Genomic DNA, 8,154 nt, shown 5'->3' with positions numbered 1-8,154 from the left:
ATTTCATTAGTAGTAATTGGTTGGTTCAGATTTTCTGTTTCTTCTTGATTCAATCTTGGAAGATTGCATGTCACTAGGAATTCATCCATCTCTTCCAGATTGCCCAATTTGCTGGCATATGACCGCTTATAGTATTTTTTTTTTTTTTTTTTTTTACAATCCTTTGTATTTCTACGGTGTCAGTTGTCACTTCTCCTCTTTCATTTCTGATTTTATTTATTGGGCCCTCTCTCTCTTTTTTTCTTGATGAGTCTGATTAAAGGTTTATCCATTTTGTTTATTTTTTCAGAAAACCAGTTCTTGGTTTCATTGATCTTTTGTGATTTTTTTTTTTAAGACTCTCTTTTGTTTATTTCCACTATGATCTTTATTATTTCCTTCCTTTTACTCACTTTGGCCTTTGTTTGCTATTCTTTTTCTAGTTCCTTTAGGTTTAGGATTCAATTTTTTTTTTTTTTTGAGATTTTTCTTGTTTTCTGTGTTGCTATAAATTTCCCTCTTAGAATTGCTTTCACTATGTAGTATAGATTTTGGATCATTGTGTTTATATTGTCATTTGTCTCAAGGTGTCTTTTGATTTGTTCCTTGATTTTATTGTTTAGCCATTTGTTGGTTAGTAGCTTGTTATTTAGTCTGCGTGTGTGTGTGTGTTTAGTTTTTTTCTTATAAACAATTTCTAGTTTCATACCATTGTGTTTAGAAAAGATGTTTAATATCATTTCAGTCTTCTCAAATTTATTGAGACTTATTTAATGGCCTAACATGTGGTCTATCTTGGAAAATGTTCCATGTGCACTTGAAAAGCATTTATGTTCTGCTGCTTTGGGGTGAGATTGTCTAAAAATATCAATTAAATCCATCTGGTCTAGTGTGTCATTTAAGGCCACTATTTCCTTGTTGATTTTCTGTCTGGAAGATCTGTTTATTGGTATCAATGGGTGTTTATAGATATCTTTTTATTCTTTTATTCTCTATGCTTTTCTGAGCTGATTAAGCAATGCACAATTATTTACTGAGCTTCCACTCTGTACAAGACAGGCACAGTGAAATGTTCAAAGGCATGTGACTATAGCATTTCTATCCACAAGAGAAAGAAAGACATGGACATGCAAAGCTTTCAGACAAGACCAGGGAGGAGAGGAAGAGACAAATGATTGTGGAAACCATATTTTCGGAGCTAAAAATTGGTCCACAAGATCTGACCAAGGTGACCTTGAGCTAGCCATTTAATTTCCCCGTGCCTCAGTTTCCTCATATGTAAATTGAGAATGATAACAATACCTGTTTCTAAATTGTCCTAGAAAATAGCACTGTCCAAGTATTTGATTATTTGGGGGAATACAAAAGTATTCAGAAGCTGTTGCTTGTCAAAATATTTGCATTTCTAGTACATTCTAACATAGAGATTGTAGTGCAAAATATATGAAATCTGAACTGTCCTGTGAGATCCAGAATGAAGACTACCCTTGGAGGAAGGGGAGCGGGAACCAGGGAGAGAGAGGAAGGCAGAAAGACACAAAAAGAGACAGAGACAGAGAAAAAGAGACAGGCAGAGAGAGAGAGAGTCGTTCTAGCTAATGATCGTGGAAGAATTCACAGAGGAGAGATTTGAAATGAGTTTTAGAAGCTTCCCTAAAAATCACATTTCTTTGATTTCAAAGTTCAAATCCTGGGGTGGAGGAAGCACATCTGACACACACCCCCATCAGACTTGAACTCTCTAGTCTAACCAGGAACCAAACCCCGAGCTGGGACTTCAGTTCCAGCGCAAACATTCTCCACCGATTTTTCAGCACAATGTAATCTGATATGGGAATATCAGCAGAGGTCCAAATAGGACAAACTTTAAACAGCATTTTCCTATTTGGCTCACAATGATAGATCATCTCTCTCTCCCAGAAACTATTCTCTTTGTTTTTCGCATGATTTGACAAGGAGTGACTTTCTCATTTAAAACATTTTTTTTTTTTGCTTAGCATGATTGTCTTGAGGCTTTTCCATGATATCACTTATATGTGAGATATAAACTTAAAAGCAACAAATGAACAGGATAAATAAACAGAGACTCATAGATATAGACTATAGACTAGTGGTTACCAGAGGGTAGGGGTGGGAGGAGGGGGGAGGTAGATGGGGTAAAGGGGTGAAGGGGGTCAAATATGTGGTGACAGAAAGAAATCTAACTATAGGAGGTGAACACACACTGTAATATATATACACACACACACACGCACCTTATTGTTAAAGTGTACAGCTGAAACTTATTGGATTTTGTTAACCAATGTCACCATAAAAAACTAAATAATCAATTAAAAAATTTTTTTAAATTTTTTATTTTTTATACCTGAGCAGCATTTTTTAAAGAAAAGAAAAAAAACGACTAATAAACACCAGCCTATACCTCCGTGCCTGTTGTTGAGACCGCACTGATGATGAGTTGAGCTCTGGCAAGTTACATAGCCTGGGCTCAACTCTGGGCACCTTAATGAGGAGCTGGGAGCCTCTCGAAGGCGAAGGCAGTGGACACAGGCAAGCCCAGCGAGGTCTGCAAATGAAGAGGCTTTGTGGAAAGACCAGGATTCAGCCCCTACAACATGACTTATGGGTTGCAAATCAATTTCGCATTTTTTAATCTCTTGATCTGGTGAAGTATGAGTTATACAGAAGGAGCTGAACCCAAAGAAGTTAAGTCACCTATCCAATGCAATGACGACCCAGGGCTTTTATGTCAAGTTCTTCCCTGCTAAATGTAAGCTCCTTAAGGACAAAGATTCTGCTGTATTCATCTTCACATCCCCATCAGGCTCAACACAGGACCTAGCTCAGGGCAGGTACTTCATAAATGTTTGCTTAATGAATGAATGTGTAGGACACTTTCCACACCTCTGATGTCTGGGGTAGATGGCTTTGACAGTCCTTCCGACCTTGAAAGAGACCATGGCAACACCTCTGTGAATTCCCTTCCGATGCCTGTATGCACCTGTGTGTCAACAGGAAGACAGGGAATCGATTCCATTCTGCACCCCTTATTTCACTTACCAGATTATATTCATTTCCTGTGCTGCCGCCCTAAATTATCACAGACATGTGGCTTAAAACAATACAAATTTATTCTCTTACAGTCATGGAAGCCAGAAGTCAGGCATCAGTTTCGCCAGGCTAAAGATAACGTGACATCAGGGCCAGTTCCTCTTGGAGGCTCTGAAGGGAGAATCCCTCTCTTTGCCTTTTTCAGTTTCTAGAGGCCACCTGCATGCCATGGTTAGTGGCCTTTCCTCCATCTTCGAAGCACATCGCTCCAACCTCTGCTTCTAGCCCCATGTCACCCTCTTTTTTTTCTGTGGCCAAATCTCTCTCTTTTCTAAGGACACTCGTGGTTCCAGGCTCACCTGGATAGGATAACATTCATAGGGATTAGGATGTGGATCTCTCGAGGAGACGGTATTCAGCCTATCACGATTATGACACTCATAATTTACCTTTTAATTGTCGATTTGCCTATCTCTTGAGCACACTCTGAGCAATTTGAGAGCAAGGACTGTACTTTAAATACCTCTATATTTCAGCTCCTGATATGGTGATTCATACACAGTGGACGCTTAGTAAATAATTACATGAATAAATAATCCCATGTCTATGGATTGCTTCTGCCTTAAGGACCACCCAACACAACATTCCAAAGGAATCTAAATCTGACTTCAAAAAAGCCTTAAAAGATGAGTCAGTCTTTAGCAAAATTCTCTTGGGGATGTAGAGAAGGAAGTCACACAGCAAATTACATAGCAAACCTGCCTAAAAGTGCCCTAAAGACATTTCTCCCTCTCCTCCAGGCCTTTCACTCAGTCTCTTCACTTGCCTGTCCATCCACTACCCTAGGCAGCCAAATCTGTAATTGTTCCCAGGAAAAATGCATGAGCATCAGGATTTAATTTTGACATTGCCAACTTTCAATCAATTGGCAGGCTATCACTTGGGGGTGGGGGGTGGGGAAGCACTAGCCACTTCCTTAATTCTTGGGTGTGTTCCTGGATCTATCTGCCACAGCAGATAGGTCTGTGAGTGATCCATGTTTAGTCCCCAGTGGTCCCTTTTGGAGCATATTTGGGACCAGCCCTCTGAGAAACAATTCAAGGGGAACTACCTCCAGCCAGACCCCCAAGGCTGCCTCTGGTGAGGGGAGAACCCTGTCTGGTAGCAGACCTGGCTGGAAGGCTCAGGAGCATCCAACCCCTCCAGGCCAGCCCAGCATCTGCAGTGTGAACGCCTTTGAAGGCCTTTTTTTATCCTCCTCCCAAATTAATGTCCTCAACCAAAAAAACAAGTCTAGGTGAGATCTCGCTTGGTTATTTAACTCTCAGCCATAAATTCCTGATGTGATCCCGCCCTTTCTGATTCTCCAAGCTATATTCACAGGCACTTTGTTGTGTACACAAGTCACCATAAGTGCATAATAATGACGAGAGTTCCAATGTAGGCGTTTCACCTGCTTTGTCACATCTAATCCTTACACCAACCCTGTGAGGTAGGTATTGTTGTTATCTCACAGGAAGAAATACAGACTGTCACTCAGTTACATCAGTGCCAGGGGTGGGGCATGGTGGGAATGGGGAGGAGAGGATTTTATCTGTCAATTCTCTCCCATCTGCAATCTCTCGTAGGTCAACATTTGTCCCACGAGGCTCTGGGACATCACCTAGCACAGCTGGTAGAAAGCCAGATCTCTGGTCCTGCGACACAATGTTTCATCTGAGTCCAGAAGCGGGGAGAGTTACACCTTCCAGATCTGGAACCAATGCAACTGTGGCCTTATCCCAGCCTTTATCCTAGTGGAGGACAAAGTAGGCAGGGCTGTCGGGGACAAGGCAACGAGGGCAGCAGCCGGGGTGCTCCATTGAGCAAGCAACTGAGGTCTCAAAGGGCAGGTAGATCCTAGCAATTCTGGAGAAAATTTTATATATAGAGTCCTACCTCAGGGCATGGCATGTAATAGGACCTCTATAATAGCTGTGTTGTTACTATTATTATTTATTATTATTATTTACTATTATTATTAGGAGGTGTAGGGGAAATACAGAGGAAGCTGCTAAATTTAGAGTTTAGGTGGCTTTGGAGTAGACCGTTTGGGCATGGAATGGGGTGTTGTGGACGGGATGTCCTGTAATTGCTGTGGTAATAATAACCATCAGATATTGAATAACTACTCTGTCAGAAACTCCATACACATCATTTCATTAAACCCTTACAACGAACCTTAACATCAGTAGTATCAGTCCAATTGTCAAAATGAGGAAACTAAACTTCAAAGCACACTTCTGAGTTTCAAGGTCACAGAACTAGTAAGTGGTTAAGTTGGGCTCAACCCAAATCCATCTGATTTCATAGCTTGTGCTCCAGGCTTAACTCTTATTCTGTTTTGAATAACGCACAAACAAACGGAGAATCTTCTGGGAATGAAATCTAGTTTAGAGACTTGTCGAGAACCTAGATCATGAGTTAAGCTGGGCTAAGGTCTTGAGTAAAGTTGAAAAGCTACAAATGCCCATTTTTCCATCAACTTGTGTTCATTGCTCCTATTGTCATTAAAGACATCCTAGCATTTTAAACAACTGAGCTTGTGCCCCACCAAATGAACTCCACTAGGGTTCGGGAGCTGGTCGTGGGGGGAAGGTCTCAACCTACACCTATACCATTAGCAGCAGCAAAAAACCATTACCAGTGGTTTTTTGGAAGCTGCCTTTTAGGGGACTGCCCTCAGCCTGGCTTATCACATGAACAGGGAATTTCATTGGTTTGCATCTCTCCAGCACACATCAGATGTTTGCCTTAGCATACCATACATTTTCAAAGCACGTATGGCATGGAGACTCAGCCCCAGGCCCAGCCGTTGCAAAGCTTCATCTGGCTGCAGCCTCTGACCTCTTCTCTAGCACACAGGCTTATCCTGGTCAAACACTTCTCTTCGGCATCACAGAACTTAGAGCCTGATTCTGAATTCTTGTGCACTGTTTGCCATGGTTGCACAAGCTTTCTCTCCACCAGCCAGATGGTCTTAAATGTGTTCTGACCTCCACATCTGTCGTAAGTTACAGAGCCCTCGGTAAGTGCTCACTAAATATGTTCTGAACTGAAAGGTTCACTGAACAGGAGGAGTTGAGTGATATCACCTCTTGACATCAGTATTGTGTGGCATCAGTATTTGGGAGGGGTTGAGGGGCTCGTGGAGCAGGGGTCACTTCTTTAAAACCTTTCTGTACGTACATCTCCCCCAATGAGAACCCTGCTGAAAGTAAACATAACCTGCCCTGTGTGTCTCCACCACAGGAGGGGTATAGGGCAGGCATAAGAACTGACGCTCTAGGGAGCTTTTCCAAAGCACACCATCTATTTACTAAGTAAATATTTACTGAGCAAAATAGGAGGAGGAAGAGCATTCCAGTGAGAGAGAGAACAGTTTAAACAAAGCTAAAGAGAAAGAAAAACCAGGGTATGTGTGGGGTCCAGTGAATCGTGAAATTCAGGAGATAAGATCCAGAAGATCCGAGGAACTGATCAAGAAGTCTTTGAATACTTTGCGAAGGAGTTTTGGCTTATTCAACAGGTGAGAGAGAGTCAAAAAAAAGATTTTGAGCGAGAGATGCACATAATTAAAACTGCTCATTAGGAAAATTAATTTGACAGTAGTGCCTAAAATCAACCAAGATGAAACATAATCATACAAAGTAGCGAGCAATGACAGAGTATTTACTATGCACCCAGCGCCATGTCAAGCACTTTATATACACCGTCTCATTCAATAAAAGTGACACCCTGATCCTTATTTATAATTTTTCATTCTTCTTTAATTGTTTAAAAACTTTTATAGTGGTAAAATACGCATAACATGGCATAACATAAAACTTTACCTTTTAACCATTTTTAAAGAGTCCTTTATTGTTTAAATTAGCATAAAGTTGACTTCTGGTTTCCAGTCTAGCATGTAAGGAGCTTGAAAACCATCACTCCATCCAGACGAAAAGCTAAACAAGCCAAAAAAATCAACAACTGCTTTTTACATTCACCAGAGAAGTGAGGTCACAGGGAAAACTGCTGCCCTCAGTATTGGAGAAACAGACAGCCAGATAGAGAGAATCACAGCTTACTGGAGCAGAAACTCATGAGCAGAAACCTCGTGGGAGCCAGCACTGGGGTAGAAAACCTGGACTGCAATTGGGGAGTTGCTAGTGGCTCAGTGTAGACAAGTCTGAGTTAAAAATAAACAAACAAACAACCTGGGGCGGGGGGGCTTATGCTTTTGTGAGTTTTAGCTCCAGAAGCTCTACCAGGTTCTCACAGAGAGTATCAGAGAAAAATCCCCTCATGCTCACAGCAAGGGAAGTGGAAAAGTGACCATTTTAAAACACGCCAGAGCATTCTGTTGTTGTCTTCACAAGGCCTGCTTTAAGTACAAACTATTTTACCAGAGCCTAATCTTTGGAAGTTGTAGGAGAGCTTAATCAACCTGGGGGAAGGGAAATGTCCAGCTCCAGTCCATTCTAGCCATCCCAGCCTGCCTAAGGGGAGAGAAAACTGAGAACTTGTGAAGTTCATAGCACAGGGGCAGAGACTCACTACGAGATTGAGATCTGATCACGGAACTGTAGAACATTTCCCCACATACACACCTCCCCACCACACCAGTAAAGACTTGTTTACCAGAGTTCCTTTTACTGGCTTTCAACAAAAATATTACAAGGTATACTAAAAGGCAAAAGACAGGTTGAGGAGACAGAGGGAGTATCAGACCCAGACTCAGCTATGGCAGGGAATTTAAAACAACTGTGATTAAAATGCTAAGGGGTCTAATGGAAAAAATAGACAACATGCGAGAATAGGGTGGGTAATATCAGCAGAGAGAGGGAAAGTCTAAGAACAAAAAAATGCTACAGATCTAAAACATAGTAACGGAAATAAAGAATGCTTTTTATGGGCTCATTCGTAGACTGGAAATGGCTGAGGAAAGAGTCTCTGAACTTGAGATTATGTCTGTAAATATTTCTAAGACTAAAAATCAAAGAGAAAAAAGACAGAATGAACAGAATACCCAAGATCTCTGGGACAACTATAAAAAGGGTAACATTTGCATAATGGGAATACCAAAAAAAAAAAAAAAAAAAA

The sequence above is a fragment of the Rousettus aegyptiacus genome, unplaced genomic scaffold (genome assembly GCF_014176215.1).
Source record: "Rousettus aegyptiacus isolate mRouAeg1 unplaced genomic scaffold, mRouAeg1.p scaffold_m13_p_17, whole genome shotgun sequence".
Taxonomy (NCBI): domain Eukaryota; kingdom Metazoa; phylum Chordata; class Mammalia; order Chiroptera; family Pteropodidae; genus Rousettus; species Rousettus aegyptiacus.
This window is presented reverse-complemented; position numbering follows the sequence as displayed.